Here is a 25,774-nt window from a genome sequence, read left to right on the forward strand (position 1 = left end):
AAGTAGCAGCCTCTAAAATGTCCTTGGTTGGTACTCCCCTGAAAAAGGCTGCTGAAGTGGCTGCAGCTCCGGTTGAATGTGGCCTAATGCCCTTGGGCACTGGCTGCCATGGTGTAAGTAGCAGAAACAAATGCAGTGGCCTATCCACTTTGAAATAGTCTGCTTTGAGATAGCCTTTCTTTATGATCCTGCAGCATATGCCACTAGTAATTGCTCTGTCTTTCTGAAACCTTTGGTTCTGTCCAAGTAGAATCTAAGCTGTCTGTACATCCAAAGAATGCAGAATTCTCTCCCCCTTGTTCTGTGGATTTGGATAAAAAGTTGGCAGATGAATAGTTTGGTTAAGAGCCACACTGGACACCACCTTAGGCATAAATGTTGTTTTTTTCCTCAGAGAAACCCTGTCTGGATAAAAAATGATAAAAGGTTCCACAGCCATGAGTGCCTGTAGCTCTGAAACTCATCTTGCAGAAGTTATTGCTAGGAGCAGAGCTGTTTTCCAAGATAAAAACTTTATGTCAGCAGTAGCGGCTGGCTCAAAAGGAGGCAGGGTGAGTTTTTCCAAGACACAGTTGAGGTCCCATGCAGGCATTGGTGATCTCCTTGGAGGCCTTACATTTTTGGCTCCTCTGAGGTACTGCTTTAATAAGGGATGAGAAAAGATTGGTGGCTCTGTATTGTAATGAGCCGAAATGGCAGAGGCATGAATTTTAATAGATGAAAAAGATAGGCCTTTGACCAGCATCTCAGTTAAATATTGCAAAATCTGAGGAATATTTGGCACAGCTGTATCAGTTCCTTGTGCCTGGTTCCAAGCACAGAATCTCTTCCATTTTCCAGCATAAGATTTTCTAGTACTAGGCCTTCTGGCTTCCAAAATGACATCCATCACAGCTTTACTGAGAGGTGTGTTTTGTATGACTACATTATCCACCATGCTGCCAGGTTTAAAGTCCTGAGTTGGCTGTGCAGGATCTGATTGTTTTTCTGGGACAGTAGAGGTATTTGAGGTAAGGTCCAAGCTGGGCATTGAGACAAGTTCCTTAGTATTGGATACCAGTACTGGCGGGGCCAGTCTGGGGCAATCAGTATCATCTTTGGCTTCTCCTGTCTGTCCTTTAGGAGTACCTTGGGGAGGAGAGACAGTGGGGGAAAGGCATATACTGATAGGTTTTTCCAGCTGAAAGATAGGGCGTCCACTTTCCATGCTTGTATGTAATAAATCCTTGTACAGAATCTTTTTAGTTGGTAGTTGTGAGAAGAGGCGAATAGATCTATGTCCGGGCATCCCCATTTCCTTGTTATCATGCTGAAGACTTGTGGATCCAGCTGCCACTTGTGGGGATCCATGAGGTTTCTGCTTAGTTCGTCTGCCGGAGTATTTTTCCTTCCTGGCAGGAATTGTGCCTGCAGATGTACTTGGTGAGTCAATGCTGTGTCCCACAAAGTCATGGCTAATCTGCAAAGGGGGTAAGAATGTGTGCCCCCCCGCTTGTTTATATACCACATGACCGTGGTGTTGTCTGTCTTTATCAGTAGTTGTCCCGGATGAAGTAGGTCCTTGAAGGCTATCAGGGCATTTTGAACAGCTAGTATCTCTTTTTGATTGATATGTAAATGCATTTGGTTTGAGGTCCATGTGGCCTGAATGCATCTTCCTGCCATGTGGGCCCCCCAGGCATAATCTGATGCATCTGTTGTTAGTGTCTGCCTGGCTGGGGGTAATGTGAATGGCTGTCCCTTGTTTTGGTGACAAGCCTTTGCCCACCATCGAAACTCTTGTTGCAGGCAGAGAATGAGAGTAATCATAGTTTCCAGGCTGTGGCAATGTTGAGTCCAAACACTTTTTAGGTACCATTGAAGTTTCCTCATATGCAGTCTTGCATATGGAATTAGTAGGATGCAGGATGCCATGAAGCCAAAGCCTGCAGAATTTTTCTTGCAGATAACTGGGCCTTTGTTGCCAACATTTTGAAATAGGTAGTCAGTTGCCTTTATTTGTCTGGCGTGGGATAAGCCATCTAGGCAGTTGTATTTAAGCTTGCACCCAGGAATATCATCTCTTGAGAGGATACAAGTTTTGATTTCTTTTCATTGACTGTGTACCCTAGGCATGTTTTCACAAACGCCAGATGTTGTAGAAGAATGTCCTTGTTCTCTGCTTCAATTAGACAGTCGTCCAAGTAAGGATATATTTGTATTCCTCTGTCTGCAGAATGCAATTACTGGTGCCAGGCACTTTGTAAAGACCCTGGGTGCAGTAGATAAGCCAAAGGGCAGTGCAGAGAATTGGTAATGCATTATGCCAGCCTTGAATCTGAGGTATCTTCTGCATATTTGTCTGACTGGGACATGCAGGTATGCCTCTTTTAGGTCTAAAGTCACAAGCCAAGCATTCTTGCCCAGCATGGGCAGAAGCTGCTGCAAAGACAACATCTTGAATTTTGGTATGTCCAGGAATGTTTTCAGAATAGATAGGTCCAGTATTGGCCTCCAGGCCTTGTCCTTTCTGAGTACCAAGAACAGTCTTGAGCAAATTCCTTGTCTCTGCTCTTGATCTGGTACTTGTTGAATGGCCCCTATGTCGATGAGGGATGAGACTTGTTTTTGTGCCCCTGCCCATTGATTTTTTGGCAGATCTGGCCAGCCGTTTGTCTTTGGCAGGGTATGGAAATGGAAGATGTAGCCTTGTGACACGATATTTAGAACCCACTTGTCCTGGGTTATGATGTGCCAATTTTGAGAAAAAAGTGCTAATTTTCCCCCTAAGGGTGCTGCCAGGAGACAAGTGCTTGGTGCAGGCAGGGGGAAGTCATTGGGACTGTTTCCTGCATGGTTGTGATTTGTCTTCTCCAACTTTGGAGGTAGAAGCACCCCATTGCTTTGACCTGTATGAACATTGCGCATGGATTCTGCCTCTAGGGCGTCTGGGTCTGCCCCTTTGAGGTCTGTCTGACACAGGAAAGGACCAATTCTTTGTTGGCCAGTTTCTACTAAACCTAGGTGGTTGTAGTTATAAAAAAATATTTGACAGTTTGCATAGATTTAGCTTTGTCCTCCATTTTCTTTAACACCTCTTCTGCCTTAACACCAAAGTATCATGCTGTAAAGGTGCATCTAATAATTTAACTTTGACATGATCAGGCAGATTTTGTTCCTTTAACCAAGCATGCCTTCTAATTACAGAACCCATAACTGCGGCCCTGCAGGAGGCCTCCAAAGAATCAAAACCACATTGCAAAGTATGTTTCCAACTTGTTCAGCTGCATGCAATAAATCCTGCATTTCCTTGTTTTCTGCACATTCAGAGTTTAACAACATTTTCTGTTTAAGCAATGCCATGACATGTTGCTGATATTTGAGCATATGAAACTGACAGTTTAAGGCCCTTATAGCCAAGGTAGCAGATGTGTAAACTTTTTTCCCCATCTATCCAGTGCCCTAGAATCTCTGTCAGAGGGGGTAGGGTCTTTTGAGGGGAAGCCTCAACTACTTTGGGACCCTGAGAAACAGTTTCTGGGTCTGCAGCAGGGTTTTTAAAAAGGAATTTATGAGAGTCAGGAACCCTGTAATATCGGTCAGGCTTAATTGGAGCTGGAGATAAGGAGTCAGGGGTAAGACTATACTCTGAAAACACATCATCTACAATGTCTAACGCAGGTGGAATGGCTAGTGGCCTGTGTTGGGGGTAGTAGAAGGAAATCCCTGAGCCTCTTTTTAGATTCTGAAAAATCTTGGCTCTCCCAGTGGAAATGCTCCCTCATGGTATGCAAGGTTTCCCCAAAAGAATAGTCCTCTGGAGGAGAAGCTGAAGGTATCGATTCTTTAGCATCAGAATCCTCACAGGGGGAAGAGAATATTCCTGATCAGAAGAGGAATCAGAAGAAATGGAAACCTGATCTGAAGATTCATAATCAGTCTCTTGCCTAGGCTTCTTATCAGGAGGGGGATGGGAACCCTTGATCAAGGTAATCAAGTCTTCGGCCATTTTGAGCATCTGTTTTTTGGGCATAGAGGCCTGACTACATGGCTCTTGAGTTTGTTTCTTTGCTTTAGAAGGTGCTGTAGTCTTTGCCTTTGAAGCTTAAGTCGGTTTAATGTAAAGATGTTTAGGTCTGAATACACCCTCAGAAGCCAGTGCCTGCTCAGCGGCACCAGACCCATCTGAAGGAATAGTATCCGAGGCTCCAATACCTTGAGTTTCCAGCGGCATGGCCGACTCCACATTGAAGTCGATAGCGGCCTGCGACTCTAAAGTAGTGGGCATCAGGGGCTGCGAAAGCACCTCACTGAGAACTGGCCAGTGGCTTACGGGAAGCTTCGTCGTCGGTTTTGGGCCTCGGCTGACTATCTCTCTCCTTATCTTTGCGATTTTTTTGTGAACTCCGGTAGTTGGATGGCTATCCAACGACATTTCTGGATAATTAAACTGGCGTCCAAAATAGTTTAAAGCAAAATCATACCGACGCTTAATAGTGGGTTGGTTAAATCTAGCACAAAACGGACAACCAGAAACGTTGTGATCAGGGCCTAGGCAAGTAATACAGTAAGAATGAAAATCCTTATGAGGTATTTGCTTTCCACAAGAAATACAATTATTTACTTTTTCTGACATCGGTCTGGAGCAAGAAAAAAGTTTCCCCAATGGGGTACTTAGCTTTATTGAGGACTTCGGATCTGAAACTCGAACACGAAAATCTCAGGAGTCGGCCGACCGGCAATTGCGAACTGCTTCTGCTTTGGGCACCGCACGACAAGAAAGACTAAAGAAAATGGCGTTGGCCGCATCTTTTATACCCCTGACAACCTGAAGTCAGGGAAGGGGCGACAGCAGCCGACGCAGGACTCAGAACTTTGGAATTCAGGCCGACTGAGGGCAACCTGACAGCAGGATTACCCAAATGTAATGACTGCAACAGTGAAACACTAAGAACATCCACGAAAGGAATCATGATCCCCCTGGTTAAGCGAGCCTCCTCTGCCTCTAGGGTGGCATCCACCTGAATTTCCACCCCCTCCCCTGCCTCCAGAGGGGGAATCACTTTGTGCGCCCTGAAAAAACCTCTGCGACTTCCAGAACCACATTTTCCCACCCTTCTGGCCTTTGGGGTAAGGTCTAGAAGGCATGGAAAAAACAAACTCCCAAGGTAGACAGGGTTTTTCCTTCCTGCTCGCACCTAGTGAGAGTGTCCTTCACCTTGGTTCCGAACAATGACAAACCATCAAATGGGGCACTGGTGAACGTAGACTTGAAGGCCTCCGCGATACTGCACAAGTGCATCCAAGAGTGTCTCCTAAGAGAGACTTCGGAACCCGCAGCCCTACTCGCTCCGTCAGCTGCATATCAGATCAGCCTCATGGAGGAGTTGGTAAGGGAATTTAGGGTAGACATCTGCGCATTGACCTTCTGTGCCACGGCCTCAGAAATGTTACCCTGTAGAGAATCTCCTAGCTCTTTTAGGAGATCTCTCTGGAGCCTCATAAAATGCATCAAGTAGTTCAGCGACCAGAGTGTAAAGGCCGCTGAAGTAAACGCACGCTTCCCATACCTGTCCATAGCCCGGGACTCCTTGTTAGGTGGATGGACGGTAGACGAAGTTTTAGCAAGTTCCTTCTTGGTGGCCACTGCCACCACTATGGCATCTAGTGGAACGCCTTTAGATAGATACTCCTTGTCAGAGGGGGTGGACAAAAACTTATTGGGTCTCCTTGGTACCGGTTCCACAGTGTCAGGAGTTTCCCACACCTTTCGACAGACAAGATCTAATAGCTCATCAAAAGGGGGAGAAACCCAAGAGGCGAAGGGTTGAGACCCAAAAGCCTTCAGGAACACCGACTCCTCATCAGAAGGGGATTTGGATGGCCAGCCGCCTCTCTGCTTCAGGATCTCCAGGATATCTGAAAAAGAGATATCTTCAGAACTCTACTTGGAGGACCCCTCTGACTCCTCGAGGTCAGTATCGGACGTGAAAGACTCATCCGTGGAGTCAAGGTGTTTCCTCTTACACAATCTCTTTCTGGCGGGCTCCTCAGGCAAAAACTCTGGGGAGACGTCAGAAAGTTGGGGACCACTCATGGAGGAATCCTGAGGCTTGGGGTCTCCGCTGCCCATGGATAGAGCGTGATCCGAAACTGACACCGGTGCTGGAGGGGGCAAGAGTATCGGTGCCGTAGGATGCAGCTGACGACCTGGCCAGCACACTCCTCATAACCTCGAAGGCTGATCCCCCCGTCTCCGAAGGCCAACTAACTGAAGATAAAACAGTAGTAGCCCTCGGCGCCGAGGAGATGAGGTCCGAAGCTGATGTCGGGTCCAAGCTCACTCGGGCTAAAGCACCGAGAGGAAGGCCCGGAAATGATGAAGATTGATCTGAGTCCTCCCCCTTGGATTCGATCGGAGAACCGTGAATCCTCGACCCCGTGGACGGAGTCAATGGGGTCGGAGTGGAAATCGGAACAGAGAGGCCAGACGAGGCTACTGGAGCCGACCTAACGGCGCCCGACAGCACCAACTCTGGCTCCAAAGGCCGAGAAAGGCTTGGAGGAGGAACAACAAAGGATGAAGAGGCCATAAGCTCCAGAGCTGACTGGGTCGGAGCCAAAATCAATTTAGCCAACACCGATGACTGAAGCAGTTTCTTCACCACCCTTATCAATGTCCTCATCGGAAAGGGGCCTGGAAGACCTGGAAGATAAAGTAGCAGATCTGGATCTCCCTACAGAAGGGGACTTGTGTGAAGGAGAACCCGGTCGAAAAATTGGAGACCGGCTCCGAACCAAAATATCTGTGACCGGCTCCGAAAGGCTGGGAGCCGATATGGACTTAGTCAAGAGACTACCTTCTTTCAGCAATGACGGCAATGAAACCGAAGAAAAAGCTGTTCTAGCAACTTTCTCTTGGGGCTCCGAAGAAACAGATGGAGCCAGAGAGCGCTTCTTGGAAGTCCTTTTGTCCTTTTTAGCTGGGAGGATAATGCACTGGAAGACTTAGCCAAGTCTTCCTCGAAGGAGTGTTTAAGCAGTCCTTTCAAAATGAGCTTGTTCGTCCTCTTCTGTAGCACACGGGGACTGAAGGAATGACAAAACAAGCAGGACTCTTGGAGGGGAATAGCCCCCAAGCAGTACACGCACACAGAGTGCCCATCAGTTAAAGACATTTTATTGCTGCATTCAACACACTTTTTAAAGCCCGAAGGCCTGTGTTCCTCAGGACCCTTGGACGTACACACACTAGACCCAACTAACAAGAAACAGAGCCTCTAACTCAAACGGCCCAGAAACCGGCGGGAAAACAACCGGGAGGACTAGGTCCTCTAACTCAAACGGGCCTAGCCCGGGGAAACAAAGGCACCACTAGCCAGTCACAACACTAAACGCTAACATAATGGAGCAACAAACCAAAGACCACACAGAAACAATGGGGAGGACTAGGTCCTCTAACTTAAACGGGTCTAGCCCGTGAGGAAAGGAAACAAACTGGATACCGAAATATCCAGAAAAGGGCACAAAAAACAGCCAGAGAAACAACTACAGGCAGTAAAACACCACTAACACACACACACACAGCTATGAAAATAGCTTTTTCGAGCACCAAGTCAACAGTTTTTAAAATTTTATAAACAATATACTTAGCCACAGCCAAAAGAGAGACCACATCTGAGCTTAACGAGTGGCAAACGAGATCTGGAGAATAGACATGTTGCATGATGGGATTCCTCTTAGCCACGACCCAATCGAAGACTTCGAGCTAGAGTATGGCCGAGTCGGAGCCAAGGTTCGGCTTCGAACCCACGGGCAAGAATGAAGGCGCAATTGGACTACATAACATCAGAAATTTCAGAATCCTGATCACAAGAATCAGAAGGAAAATCAGTTCTAGGTCTCTTAGAGGGAGAAGGGTGGCTTCCCCTCATTAGAGTAATAAGGTCTTCAGCCATTCTTATTTGTTTTTTAGGCATAGGGGCCAGACCATGTGGTCTGGGCATCGGTTATCTAGGCATGGATTGAGTTTTAGGGCTTGAAGGAGAAGATGGCATCTGTTTAATATGCAAGTCAGTAGGCCTGAATACACCCTCAGAAGCCGGTGCCTGCACAGCGGCTCCGGACCCATCCAAGGTAGAGACACCCGCAGGTTCCACAGTCGAAGAACCATCTCCCAGCATACCGGACTCCGAATGGGTCTCAGTAGAGGCCTGCAAATCTGAAGTAGTGGGTATCAGGGGCTGCGAAAGCACCTGAGTACCGGTGAACTGGCGACTAGCTTAGGAGAAGCTTCGTCGGCAGCTTTGGACCTATGCGGTCTGTCTCTATCTTTATCTTTGCTGTTTTTCAGAATGTCTGTAGTCGGGTGGCTTACCAAAGCCATTTTTGGATAATTGAACAGAGTACCAAAATATTGAGATGTGAAAATGAACCGACAACGAATAGTTCGAGGTTTGAATAAGGCACAAAACCAACAGCGAGGTACGTCGTGGTCTGCTGCCTACGCAAGGAATGCAGTACGAATGAAAATCTTTATGAGGTATTTGCTTTCCACAAGAAATACAATTGTTAACTTTTACTGACATCGATTTAGAGCAAGAGAAAGGTTCCCCAACGGGGTACTTAGCTTAGTTGAAGACTTCAGATCTGAAACTCGAAAACAAAAATTTCAGGAGTCGGCCGACCGGCACTTGTGAACTGCTTCTGCTTGGGGCACCGCACGGCAAGAAAGACTGATGTAATGGTGTCAGCTGCATGCTTTATACCCCTGACTACCTGACGTCATGGAAGCTGAGACAGCAACCGACGCAGGACCCAAGACTTTGATAATTAGGCCGAATGAGGGCGACTGCAAGCAGATAACCCAAATGTAATGACTGCAACAGTCAAACATGAAGAACATCCTGGTAGGAATAGTGCTAACAGGTGGAGTTGCATGGCAGAGGCTGTGTGCCAAAGGATCATGGCCAGCCTGCATAGAGGGTAGGAGTGAGTCCCTCCCTGCTTGTTGAGTACAGTGGTGTTGTCTGTTTTGATCAGAAGAGCCCCTGGGGAGAGAAGGGTCTTGAAAGCAATCAAAACGTGCTGGACAACCATTTTGGTTGATGTGCAGAGGGATTTGCTGTGGGATCCATTGGCCCTGTATGCACGTGCCATCCAGGTGTGCACCCCAGGCATAGTCTGATGCATCTGTGGTGAGGGTCTGGGCAGCGGGGGATGGTGAGAAAGGTAGTCCCTTCTTGTGGGAGCATGCAGTTGCCCACCAAAGAAAATCTTTTCTGAGGCAAGGAATTACAGGTATAAGAGTCGCCAGGTCTTGACACACCAAAGGCATTTTAGACACCACTGAAGTTTCCCCATATGCAGATTGGCATATGGAATGAGTAGTATGAGCTTGCAGGATCTTCCTTGCTTATAGCTGGGGTCTGGTGGCTAGTTGAGAGAAGTAGGCTGTCAGGAAATTTTGCTTTTCTGGTGTAAGGAATGCCATCTGGTATGCTGTGTCCAGGCTTGTTCCCAAGAATATAATCCTTTGGGTGGGCACCTGTTTGGATTTCTTTTTGTTGATTGCGTACCCTAGGGAGATTAGCAGGGACATTACAAAGGCCAGGTGCTTGAGCAGCTTTTCCTGGTTGTCTGCCTGAATTAGGTAGTCGTCTAAGTATGGGTAAATATGGATATTCCTTTGTCTGCAAAAGGAAATGGCCGGACCCAGACATTTTGTGAAAACTCTGAGCAGTAGATAAGCCAAAGGAAAGCGCAGAGAACTGAAAGTGCTGAGATCCTGCCCTGAAACGGAGATATTTCCTGCATGATTCCCTGACAGGAATATGGAGGAAGGCCTCTTTTAGATCTAGGGTGGCTAGCCAAGCATCCTTGGAGAGCATGGGTAGCAGCTGCTGGAGGGTGAGCATTTTGAATTTTGGGATCACCAGGAAGGTGTTTAGAATGGATAGATCGAGGATGGGGTGCCAGGTGCCTTATTTTCTGGGTACCAGAAAAAGTCTGGAGTAGAAACCTTGGCCTCTCTGTTCTGTAGGAATGAGCTCTACTGCCCTCATAGAGAGCAGGGAAAGGACTTGCTTTTGCGTCTCTGCCCACTGGTTTGGAGGTACTTCTGGGAACCCTTTTGGGGTAGGAAGGGTGTGGAAAGAAAATTTGTATCCCTGGGATACTATGTTGAGAACCCAGCGGTCGTTAATAATGGTGGCCCAGGTGCTTTCATGAAATAAGAAGTTATGTACTCACCATAACGTTCCATCTGAGTAGGTATCTTCATTTGTCTGCAACCTTTGGGGATACGGATCCGATCTCGGATCCGAGCCGGCAACTTCTATCATAGCATAGATCCGAGCTCCTAGCTCCTCCCCTTACCCATAATCCCCTGCCTACCCTAACTGACCTCAGATCAAGTTTGCCCCATAGCACAGCTGATAAAAGTGTCCCAAGGGGAACATATGCTAATAACCACAAGAACGATCATTTTGGTCAGGGGGAAGGAGGGGGGGGATGGTTGCAGACAAATGAAGATACCTACTCAGATGGAACGTTATGGTGAGTACATAACTTCTTAATCTGAAGTAGGAACTTCATTTGTCAGCAACCTTTGGGACAGAGTCCCCAGCTACCTAAATCTTGGGAGGCCTTCATGGAAGGATATTCCGGAGCACCTCAGAGCCAAAGGACGCCCTACCTCGGGAGACAACATCTATTTTATAGTGGCTGATAAAGGTGTGAGATGAAGCCCAAGTGGCTGCGGAACAAATGTCATCCAGTGGAACCCTAGCTTGAAAGGCCGCAGATGTGGCAACGGCCCTAGTAGAATGAGCATGGACTCCTTGAGGTGCAGGCCTTCCCGAGCTCTGATATGCTAAAAGAATACAACTCAAGATCCATCGAGAGAGAGAAACTTTAGAAACTGACTTTCCGAAATTACTTTTGGCAAAGGAGATAAACAACTGACCGGATTGCCTATGATCAGCAGTTCTATGGATATAAAAATGTAGTTGTCTGTGTACATCTAAGGAATGTAGCTTGTACTCTCCTTTGTTTTGAAAGTTGGGGAAAAACACTGGAAGACTGATAGATTGATTGATGTTCGCTTCTGAAGATACCTTAGGTAGAAAGGACGGGTTGATCCGGAGGTAAACCCTATCCAGGTGAAAGACCAGATATGGTGATTTGACACAAAGAGCTTGCAATTCCGACACTCTTTTGGCTGAAGTTATGGCCACCAAAAAGGCTGTCTTCCAAGAGAGAAATTTGAGATCAACCGTGGCCGCCGGTTCGAATGGGGGACCAGTCAAGGCCTGCAAGACTAAGGATAAATCCCATGGAGGTACCACCTCTTTGACTGGAGGCCTAAGGAGGAAGGTACCCTTGAGGAAGGTCTTACATAGTTTGGAAGTGATAAGAGGGCCAGACTCTTGCCCCACGTGATAGTATGAGATTACTGCCAGTTGTACCTTGACTGTGGAAGAACTAGCCCCCTGGTGAAAGAGAGAGGTTAGAAAATCTATAACCGACGCTATCGGGGCTGTAAAAGGGTCTAAACTACGGTGTTCTGCCCAAATGGTGAAGCTTTTCCACTTACTTCGATAAACCTTCCTGGTGGAAGGCTTGTGAGCTGCTACAAGAATGGCTTTGACAGGTGATGAGATCCCGGGAGTCCTTATGAGGAGTGGAACTGGAGCAACCAAGCCGTCAGCTTGAGGTTGACCAGGTTCGGAGTCGGAAGATCGAGAGGGTGAGAAATGAGATCCGGAAGGGGATCCAGAATCCATGGTGGATACACTAGGTGAGACCATAGGTAAGGGAACCACGTCTGACGAGGCCAGAATAGGGCAATGAGGATCATCTTGCTCCCCAGCTGCCTGGCTTTCTGTAATGATTTCAACATCAGGGGAAGAGGAGGGTAAGCATAAAGCAGACCGGGAGGCCAAGCATGAACTAGAGTGTCTCTCGGGGACTCCCCCGGAGGGGGGATCAGAGCGAAGTAATCGTTGCATTTGGTGTTTGAAGGAGAGGCAAAAAGATCGCAACAAGGTTGCCCCCATCGGGCAAATACTTGCTCTGCAACTCGATGGCTGAGAGACCATTCGTAAGGAGTCAGGATAGTACGACTGAGCCTGTACGCTAGAATGTTGGACCGTCCCGGAATGTGCATTGCTATGAGAAAGCGGTTGGTGGAAATCGCCCATTCCCACACTCTCATGGCCTCGCGGCAAAGGGGGTAAGACCTGGTTCCCCCCTGTTTGTTGATGTACCAGACAACCGACATGTTGTCTGTCTGTACTGCAATCGTTCCTACCGGAAGAGAGTTGTGTAGTGCCTGCAACGTCAAAAGCACCGCCCTCATCTTTAGGACGATGATATGCAAAGAGGTCTCTACGTCGTTCCACATGCCTTGGACTGTCCTGCCTGAAATATGCCCCCCCCACCCCAGGCGAGAAGCGTCCGTGGTCACTGTGTCGACTGGCGGAGGTAGTGAGAAGGGACGTCCCGTGTGGAGATTGGGAGACTGCAGCCACCACACGAGCGATCTTCTGCAAACCTTGCTTAAGGAAATGGGGTGAGACAAGGGGGTTGCGAGACAGGGACCATTGTACCTGGAGGGTCCACTGCAGAACCCTCATGTTCAACCGGGCCAATGGCAGCAGAGGGATTGCAGCCGCCATAGATCATAGGGCCTTCAGGATCAATTCCGCCGAAGGAGTTTGCAGTTGAAGGATGGCCTGCACGTGCAACATCAGGTTCCGAAGCCGATCTGGAGTCAAGAACGCAAGCATCTGTCTGGAATCCAGTCTCGCCCCTATAAAATCCAACACCTGTGTAGGGATGAGAGAGGATTTGGTCATGTTGATGGTTAATCCTAATAGTGGAGCCAGACTGAGGAAATAATCCCTGCATGAACAAAGTAGATGCCTTGTTGGGGCCGTAAGGAGCCAGTCGTCCAGGTATGGAAAGACCTGAATTCCCTGGAGTCTCAGGTGGGCCGCTATTATCGCTAGGACCTTGGTGAACACCCTGGGGGCTGAGGTGAGGCCGAAGGGGAGGACCCTGAATTGAAAGTGGCTGGCTCCCAGCCGGAAGCGGAGAAACCTCCTGGAATGCCTGTCCACTAGAATGTGACAGTACGCATCCTTGAGGTCTATGGAGCACATCCAGTCGTCCTCCCGCAATAAGGGGAGGACGGATTGCAACGTGACCATTCGGAACTTTTCTTTGGGTACCGCCAGGTTTAGGAGAGAGAGGTCGAGGATGGACCTCAAGTACCCCGTCTTTTTTGGCACCAGAAAGAACCTGGAGTAAAACCCTGATCCGACTTGATCTGGGGGGACGGGCTGGATGGCTCTTTTTTGCAGAAGCTGCTGAATTTCTGCAGCAGCCGCCTCCCTCTGACTGGGTGGAACGTTGGGGAGGCCTCTGATTCTGGGGTTTACTATAAAGGGAATTTGGTAACCTCTGGATATAATACGAAGCACCCAGCGATCCGTTGTTATGGACTCTCACATTGCTAGGTGCCTCGAAAAACACCCCCTGACTGCCTCCAGAGTGGAGCAGTCGGGTAACCCCTCAGGGGTTCTGCGTGGGCCTCTCAGAGAACGGTTCTCTGGACCCAAAATTCCTGGGACCCCCTCTGCCTCTGGGGCGGCGTCCTCCCTGTCCTCCTCTGCCACGAGAGGACTGGTTGTCCTGAGCAGACTGGGATTGATGCGATTTTCGGAACCACATCTTCTTCTGACCCTTTTGGTTCTTGGAAAAGGACCTCTGGGGCGCAGAGAAGCGGACTCCGATGGCAGACAAGGTCTTCCTGTCTTTCTCGCTTTGGACAAGTGTGTCGCAAACAGTTTTGCCGAACAGTGCAGAACCATCAAAAGGGGCATTCGCGAATGACGCCTTAAAGGGTTCCGAGAAGTCAGTGACGGAGCCAGGCCTGTCTCCTCATGACAAGCCAGACTCCGCCTGCTCTAGCGGCTCCCTCCGTAGCATGAGACAACAGCCGCACAGAGGTGTTAGAGATAGAGTGGAGGGTGGCCATTCGGGAGGAGTACAGATCCTTGTCTCCCTCCGACATGGACCCTGGGGGGGGGAGCAGTGTATTCCTTAATTAGATCCCGCTGCATCCGAATAACGTGTGCCATGTAGTTCAAGGCCCTCATAGAGAAGGTCACTGAACTGAAGGCCTGCTTCACAAGACGGTCCATCGCGCGAGGCTCCTTGCTCTGAGGATGAACCGTGGGGCTCTCCTGAGCCAACTCTTTCTTGGTGGCTGCAGCCACCAACATGGCATCCACAGGGGGACCTCTGCTCCAGTGTGATCTCTCTGCAGGGGGGCTCAAAATTTTGTCCGGACGCTTGGGGATTAGTTCTATGGTGTCCGGTTCCTTCCAAGCCCTAGAGGATATGAGATCCACCAGGGGGTCGGGTGGAGGGGACACCCAAGAGGTAGATGGTCCTGCCTCAAACGCCTCAAGGAATACGGACTCATCAGAGGAAGCCTTAGGGGCAGACCACCCACCCCTGATTTTGAGCATTTCCATGATGTCTCCAAAGGAGACATCCTCGGGGGGTGATCTAGGGGAGTCTTCCCCTTCATCCAAGTCCGTATCTTTGGTGAGACTCTCAGGGGAGTCTATGTGCCTCCTCTTGCACTTTGCCTTGTGAGGAATCTCCTCAGGGGGGCTGTCCGAGGAGTCCTCACAGACTGTATCTTGTTCCACTGGAACTCCTAGAGGCGCTGAGACAGGCTGCCCCGAGGGCCGGATGAGGGGAGCCAGGACCAGATGCGAAGCCAGGACCGGAGGCCTGGAAGCACTCGACAGTGCCCTCTTCACCGCAGCGAAAGCAGAGGGGGAGCCGCTCTCTGACGGATCCGAGATCCGACTCCCACTCGGATCCGAAGCGGGGATCGGACCCGGCGCCGAGAACGTCGGATCCGAAGGACCAGTGTGCTCCGACCGGGACGGAGCCGAAAGCACACCGAATCCCTCGGATCCGAAGCTTGGCCCACGGCTCCGAGAGGTCGGTCCGATAAACTCGAGGGAGCCGTTGGAGCCGATGTGCCCAGCATGGTCGGCTCCGACCTACCCCCGGATCCAACGTGGCTCGGCTCAGAGCGCTCCGAACCCAGAATGCGGGTCGGAGAAGGAGCAATAGGGGCGAAAAAAGGGGTCGAGGCCCCCCCCCCCGAGGGAGGCAAGAATCTCCTCATCATCCGGTCCATGTCCCCATCTGACATGCTAAAAGTGGACCTCGAAGAGGCCACCGAGGCAGACCGGGGACCGGATCACCTCCTCCTCGGGTCCCGGGGAGAAACAAGGGGATCGGATCCGAGGAGGAGGAGATCGAGAAGACCTGGACGGAGAAGCCCTCTTGGCGGGAGGGGCCGATGAAGAGTCCTCGGCCCACCGCTTAAGGTGCTTCTCCCGCCGCTTCTCTTTCCTGGACTCCCTATCCTCCGGAGCCGAAGTGGGAGGTTGAGTCCCCGTCGGAGGAAGGGAGGCAGGAGTGACAGCTACCGGGGGGGGGTAGCGGGCACCGAAGTACCGGAGGCCGAAGCAGAGTCTGGGGGTAAAAGGCCCGCCAGAACTAGCTTCGACCTTCGATCCTTGAGTGCCCTGGGGTTGAACGCCGTGCAAATCGTGCAACCCGAAGAGAGGTGTTCAACCCCAAGGCACCTAACGCACCGAGTGTGGCCATCAGCTGGTGAAAGCTTGTGACCACACACGGGGCATTTCAAAAAAATGGCTTTAGGGGCCTCCGACATTACTAAAGTAAAGCACACTCACTAGGCCCCTAACACTCAAGTCACACACACACACGCTACGACCAGCGGGGGAGGGAGGAATATTTTAAATTAAATTTAAGCTGAGAAGCTAAAATAATAAGCTTAGTGTTAAGGGTAAACCTACCACGCACACACAATCACTCAATCAGAAAAGAAGAAAGAAAAACTTTTTTCTCACAAAAACACCAAGAGCTCTGGAATCTAGCTGTTGCTTGAAGAGCGGCAAACTAGATCTGAGGTCAGTTAGGGTAGGCAGGGGATTATGGGTAAGGGGAGGAGCTAGGAGCTCGGATCTATGCTATGATAGAAGTTGCCGGCTCGGATCCGAGATCGGATCCGTATCCCCAAAGGTTGCTGACAAATGAAGTTCCTACTTCAGATGGAGAGTTTTCCTCCTAGGGGTAAGTGAAGGTCGGCAGAGGGAGGGGGTGGGGGAGGTGAGCCATTGTGAGTTCTTACCATAAGGGGCTGGCTTAGAACTCCCTGGTTTTGAAGTGGAGGTAGTCCACTGCTTAGATCTCTGCATTCCCTGTGGCTGCTGTCTGGGAGGTCTGGTTCCCCGGGGTCTGGGCTGGACTGGCTTAGTGGGAGCAAGAAAGGACCAGTGCTTGGTGGGACAATGCCTGTTGAATCTGGGTGGCTGGACCTGTAAGACATCCTTAACTGTCTGCATAGATTTTGCTTTTTCTTCTATCTTTTTTAAGGCCTCTTCTACCTTAGTGCCAAATAAGTTTGTCTTTGTGCAAGGGGGCATCCAACAATTTAGATTTGACATGGTCTGGCAAGGGCTGTTCCTTACGCCATCCACACCATCTAATGACAGATCCGGTGACTGCTGCCCTGCAAGAAGCTTCTAGGGCATCAAAACCACAGTGCAAGGTGTGTTTAGTTACTTGAACTGCAGAATGCATTAACTCTTGTAACTCTTTAGATTCTGCACAAGCAGGAAAGGAAGACATTTTTTGTTTGAGGAGTTCCAGGGTATGTTGCTGAAATTTTAGCATACAGAACTGACAATTTAGTGCTCTTGATAGCAAGAGTAGCTGAGGTGTATACTTTTTTACCACATCTGTCTAGTGCTCGGGAATCCCTATCTGAGGGGGTGGGCTTCTTAGCAGAGATTGCTTTAATCCCTTTAGGCCCTTGAGAAATTACCTCAAGGTCAGCAGTAGAATTTTTTAAAAGAAATTTGTGAGAGTCAGGGACTCTAAGTACCTGTCTGGTTTTCTGGGTGCAGGAGGGAGGGTGTCAGAAGTCAAGCTGGATTCAAGGAAAACATCCTCCACAACATCCAAGACTGGGGGAATGGCCAAGGGTCTGTGCTGTGGAAGATCTAAGAATTTCCAGAGTCTCTTTTTAGACTGAGGGTAGTCCTGACTCTCCCATTAGAAATGCTCCCTTAAGGTATGAAGGGTTTCCCCAAAGGAAAAATCCTCTGGGGGAGAGGCGGAAGGGATGGAATCCTCTGCATCAGAATCCTCGTAAGTAGAGAGGGGTTGCATGTCTTCATATTCAGATGCATCAGAATCATCTGACTCTTGTTCAGACAAAACTGCAGGTGACAGATCTCTTTTCCTTTTGGAGGGAGTAACTTGGCTTCCCCTGATCAGCATGATAAGGTCTTTTTTAAGCATTTGAGACTGAGGCAAGGAAGCAGGTGCCGGAGATTGGGTCGTCGGTTTCTTGGGTGTGTTTCGTACCCTGTGCCTAAGAAACTCGGTAGTTTTCGAAAGAACGGTAGTCGCAAAAGATAACGTCGGTTTGTGTTGAGAATCGCTAGTGTGAAGGACTTCCTTGGAAGCCGGTGCCTGCTCAGCGGCTCCAGACCCATCCAAGGTAGAGCCGACCGCAGGATCCTTAGTCAAAGAAGAGCTTTGCAGCATACCGGACTCTGAAAGGGTCTCGGCAGCGGCCTGTGAATCCATAGAAGTGGGCATCAGGGGCTGCGAAAGCACCTCAATGAGGATCGGAGAACTGACAACTAGCTTAACGGAAGCGTTGTTGGTAGTTTTGGACCTATGCGGTCTGTCTCAGTCTTTATCTTTACATTTTTTCAGAAAAATCTGCTGTCGGATGGCTTACTGAAGCCATATCAGAGTTCGAGGACTGTAAGCGAAAATATCCAGCTACAGTAAGGGCCTGACGACTGACAGTTCTGGCATTGAACAAAGCACAGAAGTGACAGCGGGGGATGTCGTGGTCTGGGCCTAAACAAGTGACACAGTAAAAAATAAAAGTCTCGGTGTGGTATTTGCTTTCCACAGGCGAGACAACTGTTAACTTTTTCTGACCTTGGTTAGTGCAAGAAAAAAGGATCCCCAATGGGGTACTTAGCTTTAGAAGACTTCAGCTTCAAATCGGTAGATGAAACTCGGGTAGCGGCCAACCAGCACTCGTGCGAACTGCTTCTGCTTCGGGCTCCACGGCAAGAAAGACTGATGTAATGGCACCGGCTGCCTTACTTTATACTACTGACGACCTGACATCAGTCCTGAAGTGACAGCAATCGACACATAAATACTAAGTCTCTTATCCAGGCCGGCCAAGGGCTACCCTGGCAGGGATAACCCAAATGTGATGACTGCAACAGTGAAACACGAAGAACATCTGGTTGAATGTGGGTATAAGGTTTGGATTATGGACACTAAAGCTCCAGAATATGGCAGGATAGAAACAAAAATCCTTCTACAATTTAAAAAATGTAAATAGCATCACTAATTAAAAAAAAATCATAATGTATACAGAGCCTCCACGCCTCACCTCCACTTATCCAAAAAGCATTCACTCGAATATGTGCACCATCTACTTCTCTGGCTCTCAGACAAAATCAGTTTGAAGTCAAATTTTGTTGGCTATAATAAATCATACGCATAAACGTAGTCCTTGGAGATGTACTCAGCTTATCAACCAAACCACAAACATTTGTAAGTGCACTAAACAGTTCACCATTAACTGGACCCTATGATCCAGCCCTTCTCACATTCATACTGGTAATCTATCAAATGTAAGTGGTGAACACATTCCAATATACACAGCACTGAAATATGAAGATCTTCTCATCTATATCAAACTTTATGGTAGGTACATAACTTTATCTGGCAAAAGCAGATCCATCCCCATCAAAAGTAGAAAACAGTCCCCCAAGCTTATTCCCCTGGGTGATCATCTTAACGGAAACATCTCATGAAACTTGAGAGATGCTGCCTGGAAAAGTTAGGCCACAAACAAACTGGGCCAAACTATCAGAAATTCAGAGAGCTTACAAATGGAGCCAAAGAGGACACTAAATTAGACAAAAAAAACTTGTACTTGCTTCCAAAATAAAATGTCTTAAAAATTTCACATTATTCTGATTTTCCAAAATTCAGATTCTAAATCCTGGCCATTCAACACAGCCTTTACCAACTCTCAAATCTAATAACTCCGCTGACGTGGCTAATGAATTTAACTGTTATCTTTATTAAATCAGTCTCTTCCTTACTCAACAGCTCAACACAAATACACTGCAATCCCCCCAATACTTTGTCTAGCCAGTCCCCACTGCCATCATCAAAAAAACAACTAAACTTAAAACCCACCTCCACAGTACCAATTTAATAAAAATGTAAGCAGAGGACATAGCTTACCCCATCTCAAATCTAATAAACCGCTCTAGCAATTTATCTTCTATACCTTTACCATGGAAAAAAAGGGTTACATCCTCCCCATCCACAATGGTGGCAATTCTACTAAACTCACCAATTATAGACCAGTTACCATCCTCTCCATCAAAAATACTTGGCAAGTGCATTTAGACCAAACTCCTATACTGCATCAAATAAAACGCACTCCTTTCTCCTTCAAAATATGGTTTCCACCTCCATTGCAGTACCTCCAAAATACTGTTAATACAAAGAGAAATGAAGGTAAATGTGTATCTCCTCTCTTTCTTGAGTTATCCAAAGCTTTCAACTCTGTCTCCTAAGCTATAATCTTATAAAATTCACAATCTAGGCCTTGAGAATTCCTGTCTATCCTGGTTTTCTAGTTACCTGTCTAACAGACTCCAGGTAGTATAATGGCTCACTGACATCTCATCCTTTCTCCTTGACACAGTTGGGGTCCCACAAGGATCCATACTGGGACCTATCCTGTCCAGCATCTCTGTTAATAACTTTGACCTGGCCAGTACAGTATGTAGACGATTCTACCATAATCTTCTCAGTAAACAACCTTGATCCCTTCACAAAAACTGGACCCAGGAGTCCTTCACTTGTTTTTAACATTTGCTAACCGGGAAAGTCCGACTGGGCTAGGAGCCTGTTTTCAGTGGAGGCCTGGGGAGAAACGCTCCAAAAAACAGTACAATATATACAATATACAGTAGAATATATTATTTGAGTAACACAGCATTAGTTCACATACAGAAATTCAAGGACATTAAATACATTTTTACTTACAAGAACATAAATCAGTCTGGGGGAAAAATAAGGTATTACACAATAAAGGATTGTTTAACTAGAAAGTTGAGAAATCAACCTCAGAGTGAGAAAAGTGGCCAACTATGTCTCAGCTATTCCTAAACCCTAACAAAACAAAACTTAATTCTCTTCACTCAAAAAAAAAAAAAGAAAGCATCCTTCAAGTTTACAAAGATGAAGACCTAAAGCTTGACTTTCACATTTAACACAGTGAAAAAAATCACCAAAAACTAAGCAATCACCATAGGCAAAACTCTCTAACATCACAATATATCATACTGCCACTATACTCCTACTCACTACTCTCCTCTATTCAGCGCCCAACACTGACAAACATCCAACTAACTCAACTAAACAAACTCTAGTTACAACAAGGTTGCACAATATGCAGCTAACCCCCCCCCCCGCCCCCCACAAAGCATATCACACACTGGCTATAAAAGACCTTCAGTAGCTTGAACTACCAACTCCCTATTATCAACAATCTAATAAACAAACCAAATGACTGTCCATCAAACCTTGTCCAACCATACAACCCGTCCAGAAGCTTGCCCTCTTTTGACAAAGTCCGCTTTCTACATGTTTCAAAACCTAATAATTCTAAAGGCTCTCCCTCTACTCCAATCAAGTGTCAAAAACCTCGAGCTCCATTCCTCTAACAGTAAGACTGGACTGCTAAGTAAATTCATTCAAACTACAGATAAACTCTCACTTACTCAACTCTTAGTTCTGCATATGTGTTGCACCAGATTAGCACATCACTTCTCTTCAGACTCATCTCTACTCAAATTCTTCCATATCTTCCTTCTCCTACCTGTACTGTAACTAATTCTCTCCCCCCCCTTTTGTTATACTCCTTCACCCATAACTATCCTTGTCTTCTGTTTCTCAACACAATACCTCTTGTATGACATATTGCTTTCTGTTGAAAACAACAATATGGATGTTATATATAAAACTTGAAATTCAGTTCTCCCTCTTTTGAAAAATGAGGTAAAGACTACCGTATATTACTCCCAATTCAAATGCTAGTGTCACTATTACTGTTTGCATATTTGAGACCTTCTTCCTGGGCCTCTGTGTACCCAGTCGGACTTTTCCCAACAAACAAAAATAATAAATAACCAAAATAAACATACCCTTGATGACTGACCCTAGCAGAAGTCCTAACTGTAGAGATCACATCCATTTTATATAAAATTACCTCCACAAATATCGAAGGAGGCATTTCCAGGAAAAGCCTGGGATGTTTTACTGTACTTTTCATAACTTAACACAGTCAGGCAACTATATGGATAAAGCAATTTTTGAAAATTTAGACTGCAGTTTCTTATTTGAAAAAGATGCAAACAACTCTGAATATTTCCTTAAAAACTTGTTTCTGTCCACCTTAAGCCCTGTCCTATCTGTGGTTATCTGTAAAACGCAGCATCACAAGTGTCAAGAAATACAGTCAAGGTTGATAGACCGATCAAGGTTAGTCTCAGAGGTTACCTTGGGCATAAATTGTTTTTTCCACAATGGCATTCTATCCTTGTAAAATATCAAGCATACAGGTTTAACTTACACAGGATGCAAATCGGACTCTTCCAGATGAAGTAATGACAACTATAAAATGAGTTTCTATGACAAATAAACTAATACCCGGTACAAAAGAAGAAGTCTGCTTCTCTGAAACAAATTACAAATCCCAGAAAGGGACAGGAACACAGACTAAATTTCAGGTAAGGAAAGTACACATCAGGAACACCCTACACACCTTCCAAATGCTAATGACAAAGTTAGAATCTTGATAATTAAAATGACAACACAGTGCACCTGAACAAATTAATGACTTAATCATGTGTCAAAAGATCTGACAAAGATAGACAAACACTGCAGGAAATGGAGCTGTAAAATGATCCATTCTAAAGTAACCTATATATTTCTATCTAGTCTCATACGTTTTTTTGTATTAGACCTCTAGGCAGAAGCACATTTTTCTAGTACTAGGCCTCTAAGTACAAGTAAGTATCTCAACTACTCTGAAAGGGTACAAAGCACTGGAATTAGGCAGCAATGATGCATATGATTTTCTCAATACTCTGCATGCTTGAGAAACCTGAAAACCAGAGGCACAAAAACTCAGTAGTGCAGGATATAAAATGAAGATGCAGATCCTAATTCAAGAGAACGGCTAAATATGCCAACTTCTATAAAATAAAAAATATAAAACCAATTAAAAATATGGCATTCCAACTTCAAAAGGAAAACATAACTAGTTTTGTTAACAAAACAAATTCATCAGTGTAATCCGATACATTGGGATAGCAAGTTTCATATTCTACCTGGCAGTGCTGAATCAGTGTGCTTCAGGGTACTACGAGAGTCCGTATCCATTACAGGAACTAAAGAACTCATGCAGTTACACAAAAGCAGTGTAGATACAAGTAAAAGAATCACACCTGTCATGGCCGAAATAGGGACAAGGGAATGACTCTGAACTTGATGGAATAAGAAGAACTGCAGGAAAAGTGTAAACGAGTCCCAGAGGCCATTTATGAATTAAATCATCCCTGGGACATTTCCCCAGAGAAGATATGAGGGAAAACAATTTGCTGCAATAGGGGGTCTATGTCAGCATTTCGAAAATGTAATAGTTCAAATCACAAAATACTGAACTGAAATGATCAAACTATTATATTTTCGAAAGCTGATACAAAAAAACAAACAAAAAAAAAAAACTAAAGGGTGTAGGTGGGGGGGGGGGGCAAGCACCCCTGCACCCCACACCCCCCCGCTACTTAAATATACCAACTCCGAGACCGCACTACATTGTAGTAAACTGAAATCTTCCCTTACGGATTTTTCCGTTTACCCGTTTGATGCTCTGCACTTTCGGCATTCTCGCATCGACAATATCTCATTCGATATTGTCAACGTTCGAGATGCTGATAGGAACCCGCAATAGGTCTAGGCAGGAGTATTACAAAGATTACAGCAATGCTTCTACCACCAATGGAAAAATCTTCTGCACAGCTGATAGGCTAAGGATCCACCACTGCAACATCAAGTAGTGGATAACTCTATGCACCAGAGAATCTACCTCCTAGGGAACAGGACCGGATTCAGAAAGCATTCTGACAAAGTCTGCTTTCATACACTTATCACTTCTCAACAAAGGCAGTAGGAGTGAACACAGCCTTGCTTATTAAATATTAAACCACTACCAAACTGTTGCTGCAGATGGCTATAGCACCTTGGACCAGTATGCCTTGATGGGTGTAGAGGACTGTGCTCATTTCCAGTACAAGGTGTGCAAACTGGCTTTCAGCTGCGACTACACAACTTGGAAAAGGTTTGTCTACAGTGCCTTAAAGGAGAACTGCCTACAAAAATGAAAAATATATATGTTTTTCAGTATATCTTGAAGTTTTCTGCATTACTAATGTCTGTATCAAATTAAGTGGTTACTATATTCTAATTTGTTGGACCACAAAATGCCCTGAAAGGGAGCTTTCATGGATAGCAGGCTTTTGTTTTACACTCAGTGTCTTCACCTTCCTAATGTCATTTTAGATAAACAGACATGTGAGGATCACTTACTGTGGTTTTCTCTCTCAACAGCTTACAACAGTACTGTGACTGCAAACTTTTGACTGTCAGCATCAATCTGCATTTTTAATAACTCTGATTTTCATTAGTGGTCATTTCTGCTACAGCAGTTTAAGGAATATTTGAATGATAGGCTTAAAAACATGTAGCTGAGGTAATTTCGAATTAGCACCTGCACTTCAGTGTTGAATTGCGAGATATCTGACCCAAGTGTTTCTTGGGCTGAGATGGTTTGTGCTGCATTCAGGTTTTAATACTGTAGCTAGAAAGAATGTTAATTTTCCTTCCCCAGGTTACTGACTTGCCTCAACAAACCACTGCATGCAATGCAAATGTGCTTTAACTAAACACCAGAAAAAATATATTCACTTCTATACAAAACACAGTGCATAAAAATGAAATACTGATAGAAAATAAAAGATCAATCATCATCTTTCCTTATGGCACTCAAAGAGTTTGATTAAAGGGAAAGACAAATAATTTGTAAACAGAAAATAAACGTACGTGTAAGTTGGACTCAAGTACGAACAGTGTTCGGCCTCAAACAGAGGTGCTCAGTGGAACTGGGTGTACACCAGGGTTCAGCTCTGAACCCTCTGCTATTCATACTAGTGATGGACTACATGAGCAAACAGGTTGGAGGGGACAAAACAAAGTTGCTGTATGCAGACAATGTGGCATTACAGGCAAACTCTGAGCTATAACTTCAGCAAAGGATAGGAAGAGTGGAACGCAAAACTGACTGAAGGCACATGGGATGAAACTAAGCACAGATAAGACGGTGGTAATGTCAGCAAACTGCGGAAATCAAAAGAAGCTGAGAATAGAGAGAGAAGGGAAGATAGTGGAACAGTTAAACAGCTTCAAGTATCTGGGAGGGGTGGTTAAGGAGACGGGAAGTCTGAATGAAGAGGTCAAAGCTAGAATCAGAGGGGCTGCAGCCAATTGGCATACAGTGTCAGGTGTAGTCTATGACAGAAGAATGCCAAAAAAGGTGAAAGGTAAGGTGTACAAGACAGTGGTGCGACCAGTACTACTGTATGGTACAGATACCTGGGCAGTAAAGGCAGAACAGTTGAAGAAGCTAGAGGTGATGGAAATGAAGTGCCTGAGAAGGGTGGTAGGATGCACACTGTGGGACAGATGAAAAAAATGAGGACATAAAAGCAGAAGCCAAAGTAGCTCCAATTACAGAAAAGATCAAAGAGAACAGATTATGGTGGTTTGGACACATGTGCAGAAAAGCGGAAGACACTCTGGTGAGAAAATTTGGGGCAGACAGAAAGAAGGTAAGAGGAAGCGAGGATTTCCAGCAAAGAGGTGGATGCATTGAGTGAAAGAAGATCTGCAACAGTCGGCATGAGTGTTGAAGAAGGCAGGATTGGGGCGCTGAATTGAGAGAGCTGGTGACAGTTAACCCGATACCCTGACCCCATGTAGAAAATATGGGGAAAAGGGGGCTGATGACGATGCAATTTTTTTTCCATCTGAAAACTAAGATTGAAATCCTTGTTATTGTTCAGACTTCAGGCTACACAATCTGAGGTGTGATACTGGCAATCTGAGTGATAAATGCCATTGTTTAAGAGTTATTGCATTCTTAATGGGTCTGTAAATGGAATAAGTGATCTACCCTAATTACTCCGCCACTCTTTGTATCCTTTATGATGCAACAGATGACAACAAACGCAGGAAAAAAAAGCAAATAGAAATACATTCAGATATAAAACAAACTGAATAATTATTACATGATGCCTTTTCTGTTATGTGATGTGTGTAGTGTTGAATTACAGTGAAGGAAAAATTACTCTTGAAGAAAAAAAACTTCACATTTTTGTGCAGTTCTCTTTCAAGTTAATCTTAATGCAAAATGCAGGCTACCGCTCACCCCTTATAGGCTCTCCAAACCCGGTGGACTGGTTGGTTCTCATCTGGACCAAGAAGTAAA

At 46.3% G+C, this 25,774-nt stretch overlaps 1 protein-coding gene across 1 annotated transcript in view; it reads right to left on the reverse strand.

Annotated features, from left to right (window-relative positions):
• Positions 1–25,774, reverse strand: part of RAD18 (RAD18 E3 ubiquitin protein ligase) — a gene marked incomplete in the record, with an annotated part of 1,469,636 nt that overhangs the window by 1,054,804 nt on the left and 389,058 nt on the right.

The sequence above is a fragment of the Protopterus annectens genome, chromosome 7.part0 (assembly GCF_019279795.1).
Source record: "Protopterus annectens isolate FY-2018-M chromosome 7.part0, PAN1.0, whole genome shotgun sequence".
Taxonomy (NCBI): Eukaryota; Metazoa; Chordata; order Ceratodontiformes; family Protopteridae; genus Protopterus; species Protopterus annectens.